General features: G+C 52.5%; 1 protein-coding gene across 2 annotated transcripts in view; it reads left to right on the top strand.

Moving 5' to 3' along the window:
- The window catches only part of Klf13 (KLF transcription factor 13), a 44,596-nt gene that overhangs the window by 2,455 nt on the left and 15,753 nt on the right, over nt 1-26,388 (top strand). Inside the window, exon 1 of one of the 2 annotated variants that reach the window (XM_087188264.1) lies at nt 303-25,823. The exons of the other annotated variant lie outside the window; for it this stretch is intronic. The gene's annotated coding sequence lies outside the window, so the exon portion shown is untranslated. Of the gene's footprint in view, nt 1-302; nt 25,824-26,388 lie in introns of those variants that run through there. 2 annotated transcript variants of the gene reach the window in all.

Genomic DNA, 26,388 nt, shown 5'->3' with positions numbered 1-26,388 from the left:
TCGCCTCGGCCATCCCGACCACGTGGCAGGTGATGGTGAAGGGCGAAGGCCGGGCCCTTTGGAGGCGTTCGGGTCAGAATCCCTGGTGTTTGGGTCGGGGTGGGGCATTTGTGTGAGGAATCTCCGCTTCATCTGGGAACGCAGGGCGACGTGGGTGTGCGGGGTGGGGGCAGCCCTTGAGGCTTGGGCGGGTTTGACATCCTCCTGGTGGTCCCAGCACTGTGCTGGGTGAGGAATTTAAAGATTGGGCAAGCCTTCTCTCGCGTGGTCGTTTGCTGAGGGGCTAGGGGAGAAGAGGGGAGGGGCGTCGTGGGTGGGGCGGGCCTGCGGGCCCTCAGCCCGGAGGCAGTTTTCTGCTGTCTTGCTCTGTTTTTCGGGCTCAGCTAAGCCTCTGGGCCGGAGAATTTGGGCCTGAAGGCACCTAGGACTTACGTCCCCGAGATGGGCTGGGAGTTCTTTGTGACTGGAAACCCTAGGCAGGCAGTGGAGGATGGAGTTAGCCCTCTCTGCTGCCTCCAGCGCCAGGGTCTGTTCTTCGTGCAGAGAACCTGCTTCACCCTCCAGGTGTGCAGAGGGCAGATGCAAGGCGGGTCGGTAAGAATGCAGGATTCCAGGCCGCTGGTGCTGACCTGCTGGAGTTCCCACCTGTAGCAGGGAACTGCATTTTACCAAATGCCTGCCCTTAGGAGTCCGGCTCAGCTCCTGGTCCCAGACACCTCTTGAGAACCCACTTCCAGCCCCTGCCTGGTCTGCAGAGCATGACTGGTATTCATAGGGAAGAAAGGAGCAGCCCACAGGAGGGAAGAGAAGCTAGCCAGGCTGGCCCCAGGGGCTAACTGAGAGCCCTGCCCTTTGCTGCAGACCCTGGCTCTAAAGTGGCTGTGGAGCTTGAGGGCCATCAGCAGTATTCTAAGGGTCTCTGCAGGCAGTGGCTGTGGTCATCCCACACCTTCCACTCCACTAGAACCCCTTCCCCTTAGGACCCACAGTGATAAGGTGACAGGAGTGAATTTTCTTTTTGTTTTTTCTCATACCAGGGATCAAACTCAGGACCTTGCACTTGCCAGGCAGGCGCAGTGCCACTGAGCTAAATCCCGGGCCCAGGAGAGACTATTAAAACCACCTTAGCCAAGAAGGTAGCAGTTAGCTCTGTGACCAGGGGTGAGTTCCCAGGCCTTCCTGCAGCGTAGCAGTATCAACCCTGATCACCTGGAAAGTCTGGGGAAATGGGTTCTCGTGTGTGAAAACCTCTTGTGAAGTACAGGAGCCGGCCTTGACTTGGGGCACCTGGTGTCCCTGGGTGGGCCAGGGCCCTGTTCTGCTCTGATCTCCCATCAGGCCTGAACAGCAGCCTGCAGAGAGCTGCCCCTGCTGGTGGGCTGTGTGGTAGTGACGTCTCCCACTCCTGGCTTCCCCTCTGTTACGTTGCAGTCATTTTTATGCTGTGGAAAATGTGCAATAAAACAAAGAAATAAACCTTTGCAGCTCAACCCACTAATTTGTTTAATCTGAACATCCCAGCCCAGACTTGGGAAATTCACTCAACCTAGCTTTGGGGAGTAGCAAGGCCAGATTTTCTTGGAGGCTGAGGGGCTTTGATGTGGCAATTCCAGGACTTGCAAAAGGCCAGGCCAGGCTAGGCAGAGGCTGTCTTGAGGAGAGGCCTGTCCCCTGAGCCAGCCATCCTGCATCCAGAGATTCCAGCTTGTTGCTGGGAGCATGGGCCTGGTGGGCCCCTAGTAGAATGGCCACTCAGTCTTTCTTGGCAGAGACACCCTGGATACATTCCTACCTATTTGTTCTCGCAAAGGATTGTTTTCAAAATGACTCTGTGCCCTGTTTTCCCTCACAGCACCAGGAGCCAAAATGTCTCCTTGCATGTTGCTTAGGCTGGGCCATGTCACCAGCTCTGAGGGCCCCTGAAAAGTGGTAAAGTGCTGGGCATGACCCTTCTCCCGCAGTCCGTGGTTATCTACCCATTTTGGGATGGGGTGGGAAAAAGTTTACCCTGAGCCGTTTCCTGTGATCACTGGGAGAAGCTCAAGCTCATCTTCAATTTACCTTCACCTCCCCAGTGAAGCAGGGATTTCATCTTGGGTGAGATTCCTGGGCAGAGTATTTCAGCCCCTCCCCAGCACGCACTCTGGCCCTGGAGCCTTATTTCTGAGCGTGGCTGGTCCCACTCCTTACAGGTGCTGCCTGATACAGCTGCCTGGGAAAGGCACACTGAGAGTGGAGCAGGTGTGGGCAGGATGTCCCTTACCCAGGGCAAAGCCGGGCTCACTGATGGCCAGCACTTGTCTAGGGACACATTCAGCCCAGCGGCTCCTGCCTCTGTGCCTACGCAGTTCCGAGCTGCCAGCGGGCCTTGTGCAACTCCTCAAACGGTACAGAAGGCCCTGGCCTGAACGTTCGGGCCTCCCCTCTCTCTGGCTGATACCAATGCCCCAGCCTGTGTCTGTCCAGACCCCCGATGGACTGGTATGCATGCACACCTGTGCATCCACGGAGGCATTTACGAAATACGTCATGTTCCTAGCAACATGTTCTGTTGCGGGGTTTTGTTCTGTGTTTGCCTAAAGGAGACAGCTTTATTCTTTTTGTGGCTATGGGGTGTTCTAAGGTGTGGTTGGTTATATGGCTAGACTATAACTTATAACTTTCTTTTTTTTTTTTTTATTAAGTTTATTATAACTTAACTTTCACCCATTGCCTTTTTGGGTTTTGCTGTTTCAGGCTGTCCAGCAGTGAACTGTGGTGTGTGTCTGTCCTGGGGTGGAGGAGCTGGCATTTCTGAAGGATGGAGACCTAGTGGTGTTACTGACAGTATCTAAGGATAGTGAGCCTGTCAGTTGTGGAGTTACGATGCTGACTTAAAAGATACTATGTTTTTAAAGGAGCTTGACTACAGTTCTTGAGGGGCCCATACTGAGGGAAAGACCATGCCACAGCCCTACTTTTAAAGCTTTTTTTTTTTTATGAGACAGGGTCTCCTTGAACCATTATGTAGTCCAGGCTGGCCTCAAACTCACACTCAGCCTTCTGAGTGATGGAATTATAGACAAGCATTACCACGACTGGCTCACATGACTTTTTTTTTTTTTTTTTTTTTTTTTTTAACCTCTCCTGGTTCTTTTGTATGGACATAAGAGCATTAGAATTGGGTTCTTCTGGAGACCATTTAAACATTAAGAAAACCACTGGCTCTCCCACACAAGAGTGCTCCTGGCACAGAGGGCACTCGGGCAGGGGGCTGGTGTGGCACCATCGTCCCTCTCTCCTTGGCCGAAAGAGAGCTGGAAGCTGTCACTGAGAGCAAGCTCATGGGCCTGAGCTCACTGCACTAGGGGCCCTCAGTTTGGGAACACAGTGGAAGGAGCACCCCAGTTTTTCAGGAGGGTGCCATGAAGTACACTTGTCACAGGCTTGTGTCAGTCCCCCCCCCCAGGTCCTCATTACTCTTGCTTTACAGCTTGCTTTCTTCCTGTTAATTATTTGGTTTCTAGATGTAGCAAACCAAATGAAGGGTGAAATACATTGATAGCCACTAAAGGTACTCGAGCAAGCAACCCATTAAGTTACTGACATGTATGCTCGTGTGGATTCAAATACATGACTGAAAAACCCCAGGGAACCCAACACCAGCAGAAACATGGGGCCCTTTCTGGAGGGGCCCGTGGCACTCTCTGAGGGAGGCCTGCATTAGAGACCCTGCAGTAACTGGCGACCCGAATGGCAGTTTTGAGATACCAGTGTTGTACTGGAAAGCATGCTTTAAGGCAGTCAAAAAGGTTCTGAAAAACTTCTAGAGTGGTGCACTCAGCTGTAGCAACCATATCTAAGGTTTCCAGACTGCTTGCTAGGGGCAGGCATCGTTCCAATTGCGTTAGTTTATACAAAGTCATTTCATCTTCGGAAGAGTTCTAGGAGATAGGCACTGTTATTATCACTAATCTTTACTTCCGGAGACAAAGGCTCGGAGGGGTTAAGTACCTGCCCAGGGTCACTCAGCAGCTGAGAGTGCAGTTGGGGTTTTCCCTGGTAGCTGTTCTCCTGAGCTTGGATGTGCTTCCTAGGCCCTCTGCCACTCCTCTCTGGACCTCTGTCCCAGGTGACACAGGTGAGTGAGGCCCTGTGGTACCGGAAGGCTGTGTGTCTCCAGCACATTGTTCCCCCTCAAGTTTTTATTATTTCTCAGATGCTGAGGAGGGGGTACAGTGAACATGCTTATGCTCGTCCCTAGATTTGTCAGTTCATGTTTTGCCATATTTGCTCCTCCTCTGCATCTTCTCTCTCTAAATATTATGTATCATGTGCTGTGTAGTCCTTGTTTCTCTAACGATTCCCCACATGTCCCAAATGGGATCCGGATCCAGTTAATCACACATTGCATTTGGTTTTCTACCTCTTTAGTTTCTTTTGGTCTAGAATAGCCCTTTTAGTTGTGTGTTAGAGTAACACTCTGACTGTGGAAGCTAGTTGCTCTGTAGAACATCCTTCGATCTGAATTTAGCTGATTATTTCCTCACATTCAGGTGCAGCTTAAACAGTGTGACACAGGTGATGCCAGGTGCGCAGGATGTGAGCCTCTGCCTTTGCCAGATCCCGTGGTTGAGGTGGTGTCTGTAGGGTCCCCGCTCTGCAAGGACATTTTCCTTCTGATGTTAAGTGGCCCATGGGCTGATGCTCTTGGCTTTGTGGAAGCCCAGGGTGTGGCCTCCCTGTGCACCGCCAGGTGCTGCGTGGGGCAGGTGTGGAGAGTCACCACCTCCGGGCACCGGCATGGTTGCTATCTTCCTTGACTGGACAAGCATTGAGGCTTGGGAGTCTTCAGAGTCAGAAGACAACTTGGGGGAGACTCAGGCATTCCTTTGCAAACAAGGTGCTCCAGTTTTACACCAAGTGAAGATGTTTCTAGGTTGCATTTAGAACCAGCTCGAAAGCTAGCTGTGATAGTGCGTTCCTTGTCGGCCGACCTCACCTACCCTTGGCCTGTTTCCTGGGCCGGGGCAGTTTCTGCTGTCGCCAACTCCCAGAAAGTCCTGGTGAGTCTCTCATGCTTTCCAGGAAAAACCAAACATCAGCCGTAGTCCACACACCTGAGCCTGTTTTTCTTGCCTTCACAGCCCCAAGTGGGATTATTTCCTTGAGAAATTAGCCTCCTGTCAAAGTGGGAATAAACTCCTGTCTGGCCGGGTGGTTCAGAGGCAGGCACTGTGCTGTGAACTCAGGATTGGAGCAGTGGAGACACCTGCCAATGCAGTCCCCAGGGTGGGAGGTTCTGAGTTTAGAAGGCTTTGGCCGCTGCTCTGGACCGGGACAATGGAACTTCAACTGTTTGCTCTTATTGGCAGGGACTGAATACTAGACACCTGTTGGAGGACAAAGGAAGTCCTTACCCAATCAAAAGCTGCCTTTCGACCACATAAACACTACGTATACCTGCACACGTATAAGTTTGCATGTATACTTACATGTGTGCACATGCATGCTCTGTGTGTGTGTGTGTGTGTGTATGTGTGTACATGTGGCATTCTAGTTCAGTGTTAGGTCTCAGGTCCACTTGCACTGCCAGCAACTGTGGACAAGCTGCTTATGAGTCAGGCTCCCAGCAAAGTCCTAGAGCTCCCTCAGCTGAACACAGGGCTGGGGGAAAGAGGCTGCTCCTCCGAGTCATCCCGGTCCTGGCCCCCACTTCCCTCACTTCTTTCGGTGGCCTGGCTCTTGTAGTGTCTTCTTCTGTGTCCCTGTTCCCCTCCTGATGTGGGGCTGGGCGGTGTGTGTGTGTGTGTGTGTGTGTGTACGTACGTACATGGGTGGCACAGCATGGCACCAAGGGCCAGAGTCAGCCTTGACAAGTCCCTAGTTCTTAAAACATTATTCTGGACAAACCAAACCAGGGGTATGCTTCCATAGATTTTTCTTTTGGAGAGGGTAGTGTGTTTATTTTTCTCCGTTTTGAAGTTCATCACACAGAGACACTTGCTAACCAGGAACTTGGCTACACTCTGTGGCCATTGGCCAGTGTGTCCCCAGGTGACCTGCTTGGAAAAGTGTTGAGGCTTGCTGCTGCAGATTAAATGTCCCTGTGCTGCTGCCATAGGGGCGTGGCCTTCTCTGCATGAGCAGGTGACCCTCAGTCCCTGGGCACAGGGCACACGCTTATCTCCTTGGAGTCAGCAGCCAGGGTACATCATGGAAGAGCTTTGTAGATGTGCAGACCCAAAGTAAAAGTCCCTGCCAGAGCTAGAGGTGTGGCTTTGTGGAAGAGTGCTTGTGGAGCATGCACAAGGCCCTGGTTTACACAAAAAAAGTCACTTGCCAAAGAGCACATGGCTCGGTGCTGGCCCTGGCTCCTGTCTTGGGGACCTTTCACACTTGCCTGTCTCCTGAGAACATGAGCCAGCTGGATAGAAGCTTGGCAGGGGAGAGGGTGATGTGGGCTTCCCCTGCTGCCCACTCATGTCTGCCTCACAGACTCGTCCAGCCTTCCACCTGTACTAAAGAGAGTTAGGAATGCAGTGGTGACCCTGAGGTTATGGGGTTTTGAGATTGTGGGGCCCTGTTTCTATATGTGGTATTCCTACCTGGATTGTGGCATCCCACTGCAGATCAGCCGCACTTCTTGGGGGCCAGAATCCCTGCTGGGGGTGGATTTAAGCTATGGATTTGGGTCTCTGCACCCCAGCATTTTCCAGATATGTGAGGGCTTAAGGAGGCTAGAGAGTCATTCTTTGTGATCCACACCCATGTATGTGCAGGACCTGTGACAGAGCCAGGAACGACCTTCTCTTGTGAATTCCCTCTCTGAGCCTTTTCATTTGTGCCTAATTCTCTTCTATGTATAAAAACTCACTAAAAAGAAAAAGAACACAGGGAATTTGCTTTGGGGCTAGAGGTCAAAAAAGTTAACAGTAGAGCATGAATGAGGGTTGTGTAAGAAAGCATTGAGAAAGAGGAAACAGAAAACACAAGTGTGTCTCGTGCTCCTGGGCCCTGGAGGAGGGGAGCAGAGGCCTGGCCCCAGCCGTCCTTGGCCTGGAGTCACAGGAAGGTTAAGGCTGCTGGGGAACTGCTCGAAGCCTTGCCCAGCTCCTCTCCAGGGCTGCGGGTGGTATCCTTCCAAACACGAACCCCTCACATGCTCTTTGAACAAGGGATGGTAAACGTGAGTTAGTTACACAGTGGCCAGCCTCGGGAGCCTTGTCCGATGTGTAGAGGAGATGGCAGCCAGTCTTTTGGCAGGCTCTCCCTCGGCTTGTGTGTCAGTTTGGCCCATCTGCTTTCCTGCTGCTTTGCCCTTGTCCTCAGCCCCGGATGGCCGTGTCTGGTGCACCCACTGGTTATTGGCGGCATCATGTCCTGTTTCACCCTCACCTGGGGAAGGGTTTATCGTCTCTGGCTCATCTCCAGAGTGGCATGATGGAAGAGGAGCACCCCTGAGGAGCCTCGGGGACCCTGGCCCCCGCGGCCTGCACACTGAGGTCCGCTCCCACTGTTGTATTGTGCTTTTTGTGGCTCCCCTTGTCTGCTTGCACAGCAGGTCCTTTTCCCCAAAATTACAGACCGCTTGGCCCACAGCACCAGGGCGCTCTGTGGGCAAGTCTGAGGGGCCTGCAGAGGCCACCTTTTGTCAAGGCTGAAATGCCATCTTAGCATTTTTCCCAGTGTCCCCTCCGTGTTGGGGCCTGGCTGACAGATGGGGCAGAGCCCGTGAGTCACTGGCACAGTGCTGGGTGCTGCCGTGTTGTTGATGGGAGAGCTGTGTGTCCTGAATCACCGCTGCCAGGTCTGATAGAAAGTTGGCCTGGGCTGCCCACAGGTTCTGAATTGAAGCTGCCCCAGTGATGGGTTGGGCCTTTTGCTTTGGACAAATTATACCATTCTCATGGTCATTCAGCTTAGCCTTTGAAAACCTTCAAATTTTATTTTCCTTTCCTTGATCTTTCTACTTGTCCTGAGTTAGCCAATTCCCTTGCACCCTCAGCGTTGTACGCGGCCTCAAAAGACAGATATTTCTGTGTGCATCGTGGTGTGTGCATCCATACGTGTATTTATGTGCACACGTGACAGGTGCCTGTATGTACATGTGCTCACCTGGTCACTCATGAGGCCAGCACTCAGGACAGTTGTTCTTTGACCAAAAACCAGTCATAAGACGTCTGGCCAGGTGGCGCAGGCTGCTCCTGGCACTGTGAGCCTCAGTGGGCTGCATGGCTGCAAGGCCCATGCTCTGCGAGAGTGGTGTGTCCAGCATGGCTGTGCAGCAGTACCAGCCTTCAGGATGGAGTGGAAACCCGGAACCAAGCAAAGGTTACTTAGTCCCTGCCTTTGCTTTTCCTCCACATACCGGGGGCCAGTGGCCTTGAGCAGGTCCGGCTGCCCAGCTGAGGGGTCACCTGGGCCCATCTTTTCATGTCCTCCTCCTTGTACGCCAAGATCCCAGCTGTTTCTAACCTGCCTTCAGGGTTTCTACTCCGAAGGACAAGCCAATGGGGAACCGGGTTGAAGGTGGTGAGAGGTGGAGGTTCAGCTCAGGAGACCCCATGGGGGAGGCTGTGGCTTCCTCCTGCTGCCCTCCAGGGACACCCTGGCACCTATCCTGGGGGAGTTGGGAGGAGGTGGCCTACTCGGCTGTTCCTGGTCAGAGTCGGTCCTCCTACACCAAAGAACTGGAGGTAAACATTGGGTTGCCTTGACAACCTTGCTGAGCCAAGGCTGCAAGTGCTTGTGGCTGGAGAAGTTCTCATTGTCTCAAGTTTCTGGGATGGGTTTCTATTTTGATTTTTTTTTTTTTTTTTTTGTCCTTAGCTAGTATGACTAAGATACCAAAATGCCTGACCTGGTTCCCATAATTTCTTAATAGACATTTATGTTTGCTTTATAGGAGGAACATCTGAGTGATTCATTGACTTTTTCTTTAGATGATGGAGAGGCACGGTAGGGGCACCATGGAGGGCCCCCTGCTGCCGACAGCTGGCGCAGCCACAGGCCAGGGAGCCCTGGCTGGGGTCCAGGGACTGGGAGTGCTTACATAAACACCACACCACCATTTTACTGGCTTTGAGGCTGATTATATTCCATGGAAAATTTTGGGGAGCTGCTTCTTTCCTCTGGCCCATAAGTGGCACTTCCAGATAGATAAGTGTGTCTCAGTGTAAGGGGGTGACCTGTACCCAGGGCCCAGCCTTCTCCCTGGAGGCCAGTGTGTGCTCTCGTTTTATACCTTAGTGTAGGTGACGTGCTGCTTCTGTCTGCTCTTACACCCTTAATTGCTCATGCAGGCAGCCTGGGCCAGCCGCCTCTGGCCTGTGCCCTCCTTTATGCCCACCTGCCTGTGCTCGCAGTAGAGATGTCCCAGTGGGGATGCCCCAGGGTGGCTGGAACTTGGCAGCAGGTTATCATCCCTTATTCTGCCTCACCCTCACCGTAGTCCGTAATTACCTTGTATAGAGGGACCCACCCTGGCAGGAGCTAGATCAACACACAAGGAAGCAGGTTCATTTTATCAGCAGTAGAACTAACTGGGCCGTCCTGGTGACTGATTTGTCTCTGAGTTTCCGTGCAAAGCCATCCCCGGCCTTCTGGTGGCTGTGCAGGGCGCACTGGGGCCTTCCCCATAGCACAGCCATCTGGATGGGCTGGGCCACCCTCATGAACTTCGCAGGTGTGGGCATGCGGGGCGGCATCTCCCCACACCAGTGCTTGCACCGCTTGCTGCGCAGGAGCCGGGGCATAGCAACCCAGCACTGAAGCAGGTGTTCAGGTCTGCTGCGTTTACTTTAGAATGAGTTCCTGGTGTCACTTTCTCGGGCTCCCAGCTCCTCAGCTTCTTCAGATTTCTCCCTCGAGGCTTTCTTGTCATGCTTTCTCTCTTTGTAAGGCAGAAACTGCCCTGCTACCAAGGCCTCTTTTAGGGATATATGCAGATGCAGTGTTTTATGTGAAGAAGTTAGTGTTGGTGGGAAAAAACCCCTCAAAGGTATTGACACATATTGAAGAGTATTAATGGAGTTCAAAGACACAGGGGAGTCTGCGTTTGGACTTTGAGCCTGAGAGCAGCGCTGTGTCTCTTCCTGGCCAGCCGTGTGGACATTTGGCTCCATAGATTCTGTGCTTTAGGAACCCACTCTAGGAGCCTCTTAGGCTTTTATTTTCATCAGAGAAAGGCCTTTCTGTTGGATGATGCCTTGCTGTTTAGGCAGAGGTAGCGTGGCATATTGGTGAGCATGCCACCTTTGGAGTCAGAACTCACTGAGCCTTGCCGGGGTATTCATCTGTAAAGTGGGTCTTTCTGGTCACTGTGGCCTCGGGAGAGCAGATGAGCCTGGGTGAGGCCCTCGGGGGAGGTATCTGAGTGCAGAGCATTTGTGTGCGTGTGTGTTTAACTTGTGATGTTGCTCACGGGCACCTAGGTGGACATTTTCGGTGCTTTGTCCTTTGAAAAGAAGTGGACAGACACCTCTGAAATTACTTTTTTGAAGTAGGTTTTGGGTACACCCCAAGGTCCTTGCATCCTGCCCTGAACCTGCCTTCCCACCCAGAGCCATCCTGTGGCATGGAGCATGGGGTAAGGCTCACAGCAGTGTGGTTGCAGCTTCCATGCCTCAAATCCCAGTCTTCAAGGGTGCTGGAGGATGCTTCAAGCCCCGATTGCAGAAAGGTGGTACAGACAGAGTTTCCATGAGCATCCCTTTGCTATGGAGATCCTGTCACTGGTTGAGGAGTTGTGCTGAGACTCTAGGGAGTGGCAGCTCCTGTCTCAGGTGAGCCTCATCGTTACCAGGTAACCGAACCTTCCTAGGTACCATCAGGTTGTATCTGGCCAGATTAATTAGCAGAAGCAGGTGAACTGAACCGTCAAGGTGAAAGACTCGATCATTGGTCACCAGAATAGTTCTGGACAAGCCCAGGTAGGGTCTGGGCCTGTGTCCTATGTCAGTAGTTTTGGACATTTTCAGTGACAGGTGGCTGTGCCAGTCCTGCCAAGTGACTCTTCACAAAGAGTCCAGGTGTACTCTGGGGAAGACTTCCCAGATGTACCTCTGGGGACAGCAGCAGCCAGTGCCCTCCAGACGACCCCCTCTTCTCCTAAGCCCCAGGTTCTGTGACGGGCTTGGTTGCAGACAGCCCCTCTTCAGTCTGAGAACAACACAAACCCATTTTGTAGAAAGGCTTGCTTCCAGGACCACACTAGAGGAGCCCCTTGGAGTGGAGCTTGTGTGCCTCCGCTCTTAGCACATCTTAGACACAAGCAGCCCTGGGAATCCCATCCGGACGTATGTTTGCTATTTTTATGACTTGCCTGGGCTCCTCTGGTTTCAGCAGGCACTCCACTTCTTGTTTACATGAATAATTGCTTTCAGGAGCTTTGGGCCATCTGCAGATATATATATATATATATATTTTTTTTTTTTTTTTCTTTTATTCCTTTTTTGAGGGCAGCAGTTCTGTGTTTGCGAATATGAGGGTTGTTTCCTAAAAGGAAACATGGAAGCATTCTTGAGGCTGGTGTTTCAGCTGTGAGCTATGGTTTCTTACCCCCTTCCTGCTTTCTTGTCATCTTCCTGTAAGTGTGTTTGGCATCGAAATGCTTCCTGTGTGGTCTGAGGTGAATATTCTGAATGACTGTAAGAGCATGGCCTTCCTGTCTTTCTCCTGCATCTGCTCGCTTTAGAGGATAACTTTAGAGGATACCTCTGAAAGTGCCACCCCACAGAGGCCACTTGCTGGGTTGGGTGAGGAGACTTGGCTGGTGCATGAGGTCTCCTTGTCCTCCTGGGTGCTGGCCCGGCCACTTTGCTGGGATAGCAGAGGATGATGGATGATATGCACGTGCACGTCTGTCCCCCACTCATGTGGTCTTGGGCAGATCTCTTCCCTCTTCTGCCCTGAGCAGAGGGGAGGGTGGTGGGCTGTCCTGCACCCCACACAGGGCCTGCCATGTCGGTGTCTCCTCAGCACCACTCTGGGAGAAGCAGTGGCAAGGCCTTGGTGGCCACAGTTGGGTGCCATGTGGATCACAGACATGGATGGATGCCTTCGGGACTCCAAGGGGCCCAAGACCTGACCACAGGGTGTACAAGCAAATGCTGAGGATGTTCAAGCAGAGAGATGCAGGAGATGGATTCAGTCTTCCCAAGAGCCCCCTGCATCTGCTCATGTACTGTCCCAGCCCATGCACTGCTCTGGGGCTTGCACGCCTTGGCACCAGCCTGGACCTCCAGCCAGGGGAGATAGACTCGCCTCCTCGTAGTTCACCCCAGGGAGGGGCAGCTAGCATGCTGTGAGGACCACGGTTGGGGTCTGGGTGCTGACAGGCCCTGGCAGGGACCACGCGCCCACCTGTGCAGGCAGCAGCCTGGCCCACAGTAAATTCACTGGAGTTCACGTTAGGAGACAGTTTCCCGTCATGGAACAGGATCTGGAAAGGTTTTCTGCTTCACGGACAGAGCTGGCTAGCTCCGGTTGTCCCAGCAGGCCCCCAGGTCCTGAGTTGGGGATGTTGTGAACGACAGCCCGCACCCCGCTTCTGTGACTCCGTGTGGAGGGTCTCCGGGAAAGGCCTAGGATGGCTGGGTCAAGAGCACCTTGGGCTCCAGTCCACAGAGTGGGCTGGCCAGGACCCTGAACAGGCTGAGGAGGGTACTGAGGCTTCTGCCTCCTTGGTCTTGGGGACAGGGGACACATGTGGCTGTCCCATTGGGGTCCCTTTGCCTAAATGGTCCCCCCCCCCGCAAGTCTTGCCACCTTCTGAAACTTTCAGCTTTTTGCCACGTTCTCCCTGGCTAACTCGGTTGTCTGCTTTCTCTGAGTCTAAAAGTCGAGCTTTCCTCCTCCTCCACTGTGGCCTTGGGGCTGACTATGGCCTGGCTTCCCCTTGCTTCTCTCTCACCTGACCCACTCCCCGAGGGGAGAAGCCAGGGAAGGGGACGTGCTCAGGACCCTGGTGCACAAGCCTGGCTGCTCACTGTGGCTGTGGAAGCCCCCAGGCCACAGCCTGACATAGCCTCCTGTGCCACTTCTGCCTCCTCCTGGGTTCCTGCCCAGATGGTCCCTCTCAGGTCCCACGCCACCCTTGCAGGGTCGCAGCCCTGCTTCTCTGTGGGCGCCCCTCAGTGCAGGCTCACCCTGTGCTCGGGAGTGGTTCACTTCTGTATTTCTTTTCTCAAAAAAAAAAAAAAAAGAATTGTATGCATTTCTTTTCTCTTTCAAAGGCATCACCTTCAACTGGAAGAAGAAATGAAAACACCATCTGTCCTTGAAAGCTTTCAGTTTTTAGACAGGGACCTCCCAGGCACTCTGGTGTGGCCAGGGCTCCTGCTGGGCGCCTCGTGGGTCTCACCACCACCCCGACCCCTCTGTGCCAACAGCTTGGTGAGGGGCCAGAGGGTGACCCACAGGGCAAGGGGCAGCCTGGGGTCCTGGGTGTGGGAGTCTGCCAGTCCCCCCTCCCCTGCCTCCCAGCCTGGCCAGTCCTGGCCCCCTCCCCCATGGTGAAGTTGGGGCCGTGAGCAGACACACAGGAAAGCTCAGCAGGGGGAAGGTTTGGGGTTTGAGAACATAGGGTCAGGTGGAGAGTTTGGGTTTTGATGTTGTCCTGAGTCAGCAGGCGTCCCCTCAGCTCTGTGTGGCACCAGCCTCCCGAGAAGGTAGCTTCCACCCTGGTCTTGGGAACCACCTGGGGAGACCAGGGCCACCGGCTTCTTCACTGGGACCCACCTTGGGAGGTGCTGTCCTCAGCACTAGGGAAAGGGAGTCTCCCCACAGCTGGGAACAAGACCTGGCCCTAGAGGAGTGGCTGGAGGTGGGCTTGCCATGGACCTGCGCTTGCCTCAGCAGGGTGGCCACAGAGGGGTGAAGCCCACAAGAATCCCCACGGGAGCCACGTGGGGACAGCAGGCGCCTCCTACCACCCACATTCTACCTGGCTTTGCTCCAAAGTGACAGCAGAAGCCAAAGGGCAGGGCCTGTCAGCCCACCCTTGGTGCCTTCTAGATGGAAAAACACTCTACAGGACATAGCACACACATGGGCCCACACATGTGCATGTCCACACAGGCATGCAGTTTTACTGGAAGTGGTACCTTTACTACAGACCATTTGGCTGCTGCAGAATTGCTCAAAGAAATGAAGCAGCACCTGCAGTTTCCCCTCTCAGCGAGGAACTGTTACCTTCTTGATAACTTATGCAACCATCAGCACAGGGAGCCCTTCCTGCCAGCCGTGGCCCAGCAGCCACTGTGGATGTGCAGCTGGCCATGGAGAGCTGCGTTTTTATGAGCTGGGCTTCAGACTGCTTCCCAGCCCTGATGTCTTGGGCTGGTTGGGAGCCTTAGTTCACTGGCATCAGTTTTAGCATCGCTCAGGGCATGTGGAGGCCCAGAGTCTTAGTCCTTTTTGGCTACTGTAACAAAATACCATAGACTATCTTAAAAGCCACAGAATTTATTTCTCATAGTTTGAAGACTGCGAGTTCAAGACCAAGGTGCTAGCAGATGCAATTTCTGGTGAAGGTTCCATGGTTCACAGATGCGATGCTGTCTTTGTACTCAGAAGGTACCAGGCAGCTCTCTGGGGTCTCATTGGTAAAGGCACAAGTCCCAGTCATGACGACCCCTGAATGACCTGACTACCTCTCAAAGATCCCTGCCTTCTGCTGTCACCACACTTGGGATGAGGATTTCAACATGAATTTTACAAACATTGAGTCCACAACATACAGTGTTCTTTCTGGGACTACACAGGGTACATTGTCCTCAAAGGGCCACCTCCTACTCACAAGGGCTTTTTTGTCCCAGGAGTTCAGAGGACTTTCATTCCATTTGGGGGAATCAGGACCCCGGGGAAATGTTGCCACCAATTGAGGGAAGAGAGACCGATGCTGAGTTCCCATTGTCCTGACTGCAGGTTATCATGACGTCAACACTTTTCTCAGAAGTGGGGGTGACCAGTAGCCCTCTACCTATGTGGGAAGCCAGGGCCCACTGGGCCAGATGGGTGGCAGCCATCCAGGGGAGGGGCAGGAGGGTGCTCCCGAGCTGTGCTGACTCAGCCTGGGCTTCTTGCTCCCGCGTGTATGGGCGGTGCCCCATTCTTAGCCCCTCATGGGCCCTGGGGAGGAAATGTGCTGCTGGCTGCAGGAGGAGACATCCCCTGGGTCCCTGAGAGGAAGCATGGAGCAGGCCTGGACCACAGTGCCCATGACTCAGGTCACAGGAGGACAGGAGCCAGCAGCTGGGGACCACGGGTCCTTGGGGCTGCTTCAAGCCTGTTTCTTCCAGGCCTCAATAACTCCCCATGGGTCACAGCTTCTGGTGCCCCTCCTGCCAGTATGAACTTGGGTGTGAATTAATGAAAAGCAGATTGAGTTCAGATGTCCATGAATTCCACGCAAAGTTCAACGGTAGAATGTGATCAGCCATGTGTCCTTGTCTGAACCAAAAGTACTGCGAGTTGCTGAAGCTGCCGAGTCCTCAGGGCTGCCTTTGCAGAATTTGAACGTTTCATGGGATGAGGCGCTCTTCTCCACCAAACGAAACCCTAGAGAGAATCTCACTCTAAGCCATTCCACGGCTTAGCGGTATGGCATGCAACCTCTTTTTTCCTTTTGAGACAGGGTCTTGCTGTGTTGCTCGGGCTGTCCTTGAACCAGTAGCCCTCCTACCACAGACTGCAGCGTACCTGAGATTACTGGGGTGTGCCAGCCATCATGCGAGATTTCAACCTCTGTTCTTAGTTCTGAGACAGGGTCTCACTATGTAGTTCAGGATACCTTGAACTCACAGCGATCCTCCTGCCTGAGCCTCGACTGCCATTCTCCTTTTATTTTTTGGTACTGGGGATCGAACTTGGGCCCTTGCGTTTGCGCAGCAGGTGGCGAAACCACTGAGCTAAATCCCCAGCCCTTGACCACTATTCTTAACACAGTGTGCACTTTCCAGACCAGGAAGGAGCCAAGGGTCTACCCCAGTTACGGGAGGGAATTGGGCATCTTGGATGCAAGGATCCTGGACAGATAGGATTGGGTAGGGCAGGGGAGAGGCAGAACAGGCTCTCTGGGACACAAGGCCCTTAGATGTCCACTCACCACATTGTCAGCCCATTGTTCAGAACCAGGCCTGGGCTTTCCTCTGCCTGGGTTCAATGAGAATGTGTCCCTCAACTGGGCCAGTGGATGTTTGTGAGCAGATCTCAAAAGAGGAGGAAAATTGTGGTTCTAGGCAAGGATGCTCTGCTTGGGTTCCATCTTTATTGGTAGCTTAAAATTTGGGGTGTGGGGAATTTTGTCCCCCTGGGGTTTAGTGTACAGGTAATGAGGCCAGAGCTTAGACCTTTGCACTTATTTGACCTACCAGATGTTTAGCGGAAGCAGCTGGGTATCTGAGGTGGCCTCCGGTCGGGCTTCCCTGATGTTGTCAGCAGGTCTGGAACTTGCACAGGGTCTGGCTCTCTGGTTCAGTGTTCAAACCTTGAGGGATCCCCAGGGCAGTTTGGGTCTAGGAAGCCTTGAGTAGCTCAGGCCAGGGGAGAAGAAGGCATGGCCTAGTGAACTTCGAGATGCCCCATGGCAAGGCCAGACCCGAGGCCTGGCACCCACTGTGGGGACCTTGTTGGGATAAGGGACAAGCAGTTTGAATAGGTGAGGAGCCCTACTTTCCCTGGCCTTTCTGTGAGAAGGTGGCAGTGATAGTAAGACAGAGGTGCCAGCAGGCAAGCTTGGTAGGTATTCAAGTAGAGAATCCCACTGTGTCTCCAGGAGTTACTTGCTTTTTAAGGTGAGCCAAGTCCATAGTCCATGGATGTGGTGGCAGATCCCACGTTGAGACACAGAACCTGAGAACACGAGTCAGCAGTCAAGGAAGTGCTCAGCCCATGTTATCGTATTGTAGAACTCCTCTTGGTGCCCTGGGACAGGTGAGCTGTGTGTTCCTGCTTCTTGCACTCGCTGGCCTGCAATCCCAGCACTGTGGGTGGCTGAGGTAGGATCACAAGTTTGAGTCCAGCTTGGGCAGTTTAGTGACCGAAGGAAATCCTGTCTCAAAATGAAAAATAAAAGGGCTGGGGATATAGCTCAGGATAGAGGCCCAGAGTTCAATCCCCAGGGCCTGAAAAAAAATTTTTTTAAAGTGAAGCATATTAATTAAAAATGATTTGGGGAACAGGAAAATATGGAGTGAAAAATTAGAGAAACTTTAATCCCACCCCACCAAGTTACCACTGTCACTATTATTATCATTACATCATTATTATTTTTTTATTTTTTGGTACCAGGGATCGAACTTGGGTCCTTGTGCTTGTGTGTGTTGTTTTTTTTTTTGGTACCGGGGATCGAACTCGGGACCTTGCACTTGTGAGGCAGGCGCCGGAACCACTGAGCTAAATCCCCGGACCTGGTCCTTGTGCTTGTGAGGCAGGCAGGGGAACCACTGAGGTAAATCCCTGGCCATTATTATTATTGTTGTTGTTGTTGTTATAATTTTGGCAGTGATGGGAATCAAATTCGCCTCCTAGAGGCGAGTGCTCCACCTCTGAGCTGCACCCTGGGCCCCTAGCTTGGTCTCTAGTAGTTGCCTGGTGTGACCTTCCTGTTCATCTCTCAGCTTCCTTTTGAAGGCTCTGGGGTCATGGAGTTGTTGGTGTCTCCAGTGATTTGCTCTTCTGGAACAGTGTGCATCCTCATTTTCAGTGTGAACTCCTAGGAGCCAGCAAAGGAATTCGCCTTTTAGGGGCCAGTTGTGAAGGACCATGTTTAACTGCTTGGTGGGAGGGTGGTAGGCATGCCGTGCTGTCATTAGATATCAAGAGGATTTTCCAGTGAACAGTAGTTGCAATTTAGACTTTCTGACAGACTTGCCCTATCCTCAGGACTTCCACTCTCCTGATGGATGCATGCACTTCTGGACTGTGGAGGTCTGGAGGGTTTGTGGTCTGGCCTCAGACCAGGGTCCCAAGATCTCACCGTCCAGGGAAAGGAGAGTGTCTCACAGAAGAGGCCTGGCTTGGGGCTGGCCACTGTGTGCCCAGCACAGGCCCACCCACATGTCAGTCCCACCTCTCAGGCCCCGTTTCCCCAGGGTGGCCCTCCGCGTGCCCAGAGAGACTGGACAAGGAAAGGCCCCCTGGGTCCCTTGGTCTACCCTACAGGCTCCCTGGGCTCTCAGCATTGTGGGTCCTCTTCAAACGCATGAACTTGGTGGTACCAGGGAGAAGGGACAGGCTGTACCAGCCTTGCCTGGCATAGTTGTGAGCTGGCCCTGGCCCTTGTGACCACCTTCTCCACAGGCCACAAGGTCAAGGTCAGCCAGCAGCCTCAGAGACCATTGAGATTAGCGCCTGTGTAGGGCATCACTTGTGTGGCTCTGGTTCCCAGCCCTCGGCTAGCGCTCTGTAGGTGGGAACCCCCCACCCTTGGGGCCCTCACGTGCCTTAGAGGAGCAGAGACCTCCCTTTTCAGTTAGTTTCTCCTTTTTAACTGAAACCAGGCTGCTTCCAGGAACACCCCATGGCCCTTGCTCACAAACGGGAAGCGCCTCCTGGTGCCTCCTCTCTCCCTGGCCTGGGAGCACTGTCCTCAGGCCTGGAGCGTCCATACAACCTGTGCCTTTCCAGGCTTTGTGTGTGCTTCCCAGTTCTGAGTTTTGGCTACTAGGCTGATTTATTTCTTTTGACATTTGAAACTGTTAGGTGGAGGAGAAACTTAATAATATCCTGTGATTCACAAGCCGACCTAAGTTCCTTTAGGAGAAAAAGGAGGAAGGCCATCATTTCTAGGTCCCCAGCTATGAGTGTCACCATATAGAACCCTAAGGTACTGGACACTGGGACTTCAGTATGGCCACTTGGACTTTCTGTTGGGGACGGCAGTTCCCTGACCGCAGAGTGTGGCAAGGCCAGACCTTCCTTGCCCTGCTGTCTGCAGCCACTGTGCAGCTGGCCCGGGCTCTGGGCTCTGCTGGCCCGGCCCCTCTGCTGAGCATGCGGCCAGATCAGACTCCGGGTGGGTCATCCAGAGGAGGTGAGGCTGGAAAGGGTGGTGATGGGAGAGGTGCCTGACCAGAGAGCTGGGCTCAAGAGTGGCTTCACTACTTGCCGGCTGTGTGACCTGGCACCCCCTTAGGCCCTCTTGGTCTGTCTGTGGAGAGTTTCACTGGGTTGTGTTAAGAGGCCAGTACCTGGCAGTACGAGAACAGGGGCTTGTAACCTGGTTATTGGGTGCAGTTACCAGGAGGCTTATAAGCTGGTGCTGGTTGTCCCAGAGAGAAAGTCACAGCCAAGTGAGTGTTTAGGGTGCCTGTCCCGATCTCTGTGACAGGAGCTCTGGGTGCTTTTATGCACCGTGTAGTGGCTGGGACAGAGAAGGCTTTCTGGAGGAGTGGGGTACCCTGGGGGTTCTTGGGCTTAGCCATCTCCCTGCCATCTGGCCTGGCCCACCTGGGGCTGGCTAGGTGTCAGGCCTGGTCCCGGCAGGGGTTGGGCTGCTTCCAGATCTGTTTTCATTTTCAGTTCCCTTTATTGCTAACCACTTCGGGGCCACAGAGAACAAACTGTTGTCCTCAGCTGACCTCAGATTCCTGGCCTCAATTGTTTGTCCGTTTGCTAATTTTAGCTTCTGATCATTTCCACCCTTATCCTCCCTCCAAAGGGAGACACAGACCAAGAATAGCTGCCTGGAAGGGGGCTGTGGTGGTTGTGGCCAGAGTTCCCACAGAGATCTGGCAGGGTGTGCAGGGCCGGCAGCTCCCTGCAGGCAGGCGGGGCTGGGGGCTGTGCCTCACAGAGGACCCCTCACCGAGGACCCTGTGCTCTTCAGGCCTTCGTGTGTCTTGGAGGAGAAGAGGACTCCTTTTTTGAGCTCGTTTTTTTTAAACAGGAACCGAACGGCTTCCAGGACAATAGTCCACCCTCACAGCCCTGCCCAGCACACAGACCCCTGGGAGTCGCCTGCTCCATCAAGCAACCCAGACTCCAGAAACCAGGTTGTAGTCTAGGGTCAGATGTGACACTGGGCTGCAGCCAGGCCCAGGAGGGTTCTTAGCCTGGAGGACTCAGGCATGTCCAGTGCCTGCCCAGAGTGGCCTTGGGGCCAATGCTGCTCTGTCTTCCCCGACGTGGGAGCAGTGGGACAGCAGTGGTGGGTCCAGGCCATGAGGCCCAGCGCTACAGGATGGGGCCTGTGCTGGGAGGTCAAGCAGAGCAGCAGCTGACCTAGCCCCAAACCACAGGGAGCAGGTCTTGCAAGAAAAGAGATCGTGAAATCCCAGTGGCCCCTAAGCTGGGCCTCTGGCACACGGGTGCAGTCTCTGTCCTGCATAATAATTTTTAAAAAGTTTTTTGTGATACTAAATAATGAACCTAGAACCTTCACACTGAACTATACTCCTGAGCCACTTTAAGTGATTTTATTTAATTGAGACAGGATCTTGCCTAAGCTGGGCTCAAATTTGCAATCCTCCTCCCTCAGTTCCTCAGAGTGCTGGGCTTATATGCCTGTGCCACCAGGCCTGGCCTGTTTTTAAACTTTTATTGTACAGAACATCTGACAGGCCTCACAGTTACGAGGAATGTGCAGCAAATGCCCACATCCTCATCACCCCCTTACCCTTCCTGTTGTCACATCGCTGTCCTTCCCTCAGCATCACCACCTCCCCTCTCTGGACACTCATCCATAATATTTCAGTGCCATTCATTTTGAAGTGTGAAACCCTCACCTCAAGGTTGGAGCCACCATTGAAAGACTGGGGCTGGTGGTGGAGCTCAGAGATAGAGTGTGCTTTGCCCACATGAGCCCCTGGGGTCCATCTGCATGACCCCTCCAAAGATGCAATGGGGACCCACTTCTCTGTCCCTCGGCCTTAAGTTCGAACTATGGTACTTATAGGTAAAAAGGCAACCAAGCAACAGCCTGTAGTGCTGAGCTGTCTGGACATACATTTCTAAAGTCAAAAGCAGCAGCAGCCAAAACAGTCAAAGGTTCTATGAAGGTGACACACGTAGGTGAAGAAGCCTCCCGGCTGCCCTGTAAGTTTTTTCCTTGCGATGGTCCCTCACCTCCCCAGGAATGGGGATAGGCGTTGCCTCCATACCTGTAAGAGGGACAACAGGGCCCGCTCCCACCCACAGTTCCAGAAGAGGGCTAACTAAAGTCCTTCTCTAAGGAAACACTGGGCTCCCTAGAGAGTTGCACCCACCCTGTTTTACAAATTATTTTTAAAATTTCAGGAGAATGCCACATGTGGTCATAAGCATGACTCAAGGATCCAGTTGTTGTGCACATTTTAATTATGACAGATATGTCCCTTGCTGCTGCCCCGCACCTCCATTCCCTCTCTGGAGGCAGCACACCAGCTTCTGTGGCTGCCTCTTGGGTTGTTTACCTTCCTGTTGCTCAGTGTCTTGCTCCTAGAGCCTTCAGCCTGAGGTGTTATCTCTTGACTTCCCAAGATGGCAGATAAGGATTTGGCTGTCACCCCACCCCCCAGGCACCCTTCCCACCCTCCTGTGATAATGGAACCCTTAGGATGAGGCCAGAGTTCAGGATTTTCCAAGATGATAACTAAGTGATAGTTGCAGAGTCCCAGGCATTGTGCACATTAATTCCTTTTGTTTACCTTTGCTTATTTTTCTTGGTGCTGTTGCCACTAACCTGTCCCCACACCCTCCTGGCTGTGTGTGGCCTGCACACCATGGCAGTATGGTCACGTGGGGGCTGGCTGTAGTTGTGGGACCCCTCTGTAACACCCAGGTCCCCTCCCTTCTGCATCTTGGTGAGCCCCTCTTCCAAAGCTTCCCAGAAAGAAGGAGTGTGAGGGAGGTGGTTTTGAGGCCTATGTTTCGAGAAATGGCACCGTGTTAGTCTCACACTTGGCTCAGGTTTGGCTAGGTGTCAGATCGCAGGCTGAGATGGTTTCTCCAGAGGCTTTGAAGCCTGGGCCGCATGTCTCCACCTCTGATGTTGGTGTTGGAAAGGCTGAAGCCCTTCTGATTCCTGACTGTCTGCACCTGCCATGCTCTTCCCTTGCCCAGGCATACCACTTTCTCTCCTCTCATCCTTTTTTTTTTTTAAATTCTGTCTTGCTGTTTTCTCCGAAATTTTCTGAGTTCTCTTCCAACCTTGCCATTGGGGTCTTCATTTTTACCCTGTTTCTCTCTATTGCCTCTTTACTTTTCAGCCCAGTCAGTCTCTGGTGTCCACATGGAGACCGTGTGTGTACACTGCCTTTCTATCTAATGTTCAGGATCTCCCTCTTCTGGCCTCCTGCACCCTACCACTGCTGTTAGAGGCTCCCGAGCAGCCCGTGAAGGGGACACATTGTGCAGTGATAGGAGGGTTCAACTTTCACTTCCTCCTCATCTTTCTGTTTTCCAGATTCCAGATTATTATTATGCACCCTTCTCTTTGGTTCTGTTAATCTTTTTCCTTTCATGTTAATGGGACCTGTGACTGTACTTCCACCTTTTCCAGAGTTCCTGTTTGGCTTTAGGTCCAGCATGGGAGGTGTAGGGAGGGATTCAAGGGGAAGATGAGAACCAGATAGCAGGTAAGTACAGGGAGGCCCACCCCTTGTCAGCAGCCATCGTCCTGCTTTTGTTCATGTATAGTGATGTTTTCAGGAATTGACCAGAGTTATACCCAGGAGACTGTCTCAAAGGCACAGAAGGCAGCTCAGAAGGGGAGAGTCATGCAGGGAAAGGAGAGGGCCTGACCTAAGGTTCCAGGCATCTTTTTCTTCAGTTACAGGTCCTGATGTGGATAGTGCAGGACAAGTGTAGCAGCCCCAGGAGGCCACCAGAGACCCAAGCACATTTTCTTTCTTCAGTCATTGTTGATGTGCAGGTTTGGCTGTTGTTCACCCCTGGAGGCATGATGGCATCAGGTCCTGTAGCACCAGAACATGATGCAGACAGGAAGAAAGGGAAGAGTAAAGGGAATGTAACCCTCTTTATTAGGGAAAGGCATTTAGTAGCTTCTGCAGAATTTGTTGGACTGAACTGGTTTACAGACTCAATCCTAGCTGCAAGGGAGTCAGGAAGGAAGCATTTTATCTGAGTAATGCTGCTCCAAACTGAAGTCACTTTCTTTGGATAAACAAGACAGAGAGGATGGCCACTGAGACAGTGGATACTTGCCTGTGGCTGCTGCATTGCTGGGTGGCTACTGTGCATTTGTCATGGTGGGGAGTCACTGCTTAGGAAAGTGTCCATCTGGCAAAAATGACCACTCTGTGATGCTCCCAAAGCATTTGGGGAACCTCGGAAATTGCTTTCTGTAGCATTTACTCTTTTTTTTTTTCCTCCATTAATTGAGTCTGTGTTGGCCATTGGCAGTATCTAAGCAGTGTTGGTTTATGACTCAGAAATAAAGCCACATGGCCATTGTTGTGATCACAAAAAGTGAGAAAAATAGGTTGTCTGTAGTTCTTTATCTCTAAACTGTAGTTCTCATGTCTCCTTGGTCTCCTCTTGGCTTCTCAGACCTTTCTCACTTTCATGACCTTGGGAGCTCTGCGGAGTACTGGGCAGGTATTTTTGTAGACTGCTCCTCAATTTGCAGTTGTCTGGTGTTTTTCTCATGATCGGACTGGATTTGTGGCTTTTTTGGAAAAAACCACAGAGGTGCAGCGCCCTTCTTATCGCCCTGTATCCGTGGAGGAATGAGATCCATGTGACTGACGCTGTTACTTATGTCACTCAGATGTCCCAGCCTTGGCCAGGACTCCTTCAGGCCAGCTCCTGTGTCCCTCTGACATGTCCCTGTTGTTTTGGTTTTTTGTTTTTTTCCTGACTTTCTTGGTGTTACAAGACTCTCAAGGCTCATCTTGCATTTTTCCTGGCCTAGCCCTGGAATCAGCTATTCTGCAAGAAGCCTTGTTTCCTTTCCCTTGAAAATGGTGTTAGCAGCCACAATCTGAATGCAGGGTGTGCTCCGAGCAATGCAGGTGTCACTGCGCCCAGCCCCCTCAGTGGACAGAGCTAGGAAATGTGTGTGCATTCTCCTGTTACGCAGCTTGTGCCCTTCATGACTTCCCCCGTCTGCGTGCCTCACTAAGCGCGAATCCACACCAAGAGCTCAGGTTGGGGGTCAGCCCACGGGCACACTCTTGTCTCCCCGAGCTGACCTGTCTGCCTCCACCTCCCCAGCAGTGAGACACCGGCTCTCAGCACCCAGAGCACCCTCACATGTTTGTTCAGCCCCAGCATACGTGTGAGGCGGTGGCAGAATCATCAGCCTCCTCTCATGTGAAGTGAGCTTGCTCACTGGAGTGCAGTTCCTTTTGCCGTACTCTCAGAGTTTCCCATCAAAGCAGTATTTTCCCAGTTTCTTAGACCAGCTGCTTTTCCCACCCCTGCCCAAAGGCTGTGTGACTCGTCTGTATATAATGAGAGTCTCTTGTCATTGTCTGAGTTTCATCCTGAGATCCCTCAACTTCTGGATGAATTTTTACAAATTTTTATACAGTAAAAGTGCATTATTTGTGAGGTACAGTTCCAAGAGTTCTTTTTTCTTTCTTGTGGTGTGCAAACCCAGGGTGAAGTAAGCACTGTACCCCGAGCCGTATCTCTATCCTTAACTTTTTTCCTTTTCAAGACAGGGTGTTGCTGCGTTGCCCACACTAGTCTTGGAACTCCTGGATTCATGTGATCCTGCTGCCTTTACCTCCTGCAGAGCTGGGCTTTAGAGGTGTGAGGCACTGTGCCTGGGTAGATCTAAGAGTTTTTACAAATGCAGTCTCGAATCCACTACTTCAGTACCGACCGAACAGTTCCATCACACGAAAAATGGCCCTGTACATCCCCTGATCTCTCTATCCTCTGGCCTGCTTTTTTTCCATGTAGATTTGGCTTTTGCAGAATGCCCTATGAATGGAGTCAGGCAAGCTGTAGTCTTTGAGGTCTGGTTGCTTCCACTTAGTAAAATGCATTTAACACATTCACAATGGGGCTGGAATTCATATGTCTTGCTGCTGGGCAGCTTGAACCACCAGTGATACATGCATGAGTGTCCCATTGGGTGGCTTTTTATTAATTTTATTAGTAAAAAGACCAATAAAAGTGCGTAGATCTGTTTGTATCACCAGTGGTACAAGACAGACAGACAGACAGACAGACACACACACACACACACACACACACACACACATGCATGTACTCTGGAGCCCTTGTCTATGGTAGCATTTAGTCTTTTGCTGGCAAAAATTATAGGTATTTTATTAGTGCTGCTTCAAAGCGGGCCTTAGAAATGGAAATTTTCAAATGTGTTTTGTAAGCCTTAGCAGAAGGAGGGAAAAGACCTTTATGAAATTCCTGGCATGTGGTCCTTTTGACCTTTCCAGACAAGTGTACCAGTGCGTGCAAATTAGTGCTCCTTCCTTATTGGAGGTCAAGGGTAAGTGTCCTGGTTGTAGAGTGGGGGTTGGGTGGCGTGTGTGTGACACAACTTTGTCATTTCATATTATTAGGTTTTCTCTTACTGCCCAAAGCAGTTCAGCTGAAAAATATAGGCGTGCCAGAAGAGACAGTCACAAATCCCGTGTTTGCTTCCTGCCTTGTAGTTTATAGTTCATGCATTTGAACAGCGGGGCTCAGCCACTTGGTCATCTGTTTGCTTTGCTGTCCAGTTGAATGAAACTGGCTGTAAGTGTCCCCCGGTTGTGGCTTAGGAGAACACTGATGTCTATGGCATTAGGGACAGCTAGGCAGGCTCCATGGGCTTATTCTGTCCTTGTCCACCCTGCCTCTCAGCAGATGCAGCCTGGTTCCGGTGACCTTGGGGTGACACCAGAGAGCACAGAGTCTTCACCCCATGCCGCGGGATCCTGCAGGTGAGGGATAGGGCACAGGACAGGGTTCCTGCCCAGGTGGTTGTCCCAGCTTTTGCCAGCCCTCTCAGCATCAGCAGACCCAGGTAGCCACAGGTGTCGGAGTGCCCTGCACCGCTGCTGAAGAGGTCATTCCAGGAGGGGAATGTGGAGTGCCGCAGCCTGGATGGTGTCGCTCAGGTCATCTCCCTCCGGGTCTTGTTCCAGGCAGGGATGCCAGAGGGCAGAGGAAGCCTGGCAGAGGGCCAGGCAGGATGCAAGGAGGAAGGGGTGGTGTGGATGGCCAGGGGGTGGCCAGGAGCAGACCCGGGGCAGGGGTGGGCTGGGCTTTGTCTCCCAGGAGAGGTGGCCTTCTGCAGAGTTTAGAAGCCACTGGAATGCCTGCAGGCTGGATTGAGGGACAGGGCCCAGGGCTGCTGGTTCCCTGCCTCAGAAGCCTTTCTGTGCATGAGATTTTTGAACAAAGTGGTTTTCTCAGAAGATTCTGGTTATATATTTCCAGTAACTGCACGCATCTGGTGGCCAGTGGGCCTAGGCTCCTGAAGGAGAGGACTGGAAGCTTCCCTGG

Source organism: Heterocephalus glaber, unplaced genomic scaffold (assembly GCF_053883595.1).
Source record: "Heterocephalus glaber isolate CG9 unplaced genomic scaffold, H.glaber_assembly_v1.0 deba00001531, whole genome shotgun sequence".
NCBI lineage: Eukaryota > Metazoa > Chordata > Mammalia > Rodentia > Bathyergidae > Heterocephalus > Heterocephalus glaber.
Note: the sequence above shows the minus strand (reverse complement) of the source record. Positions and strands in the feature narration are given on the sequence as shown.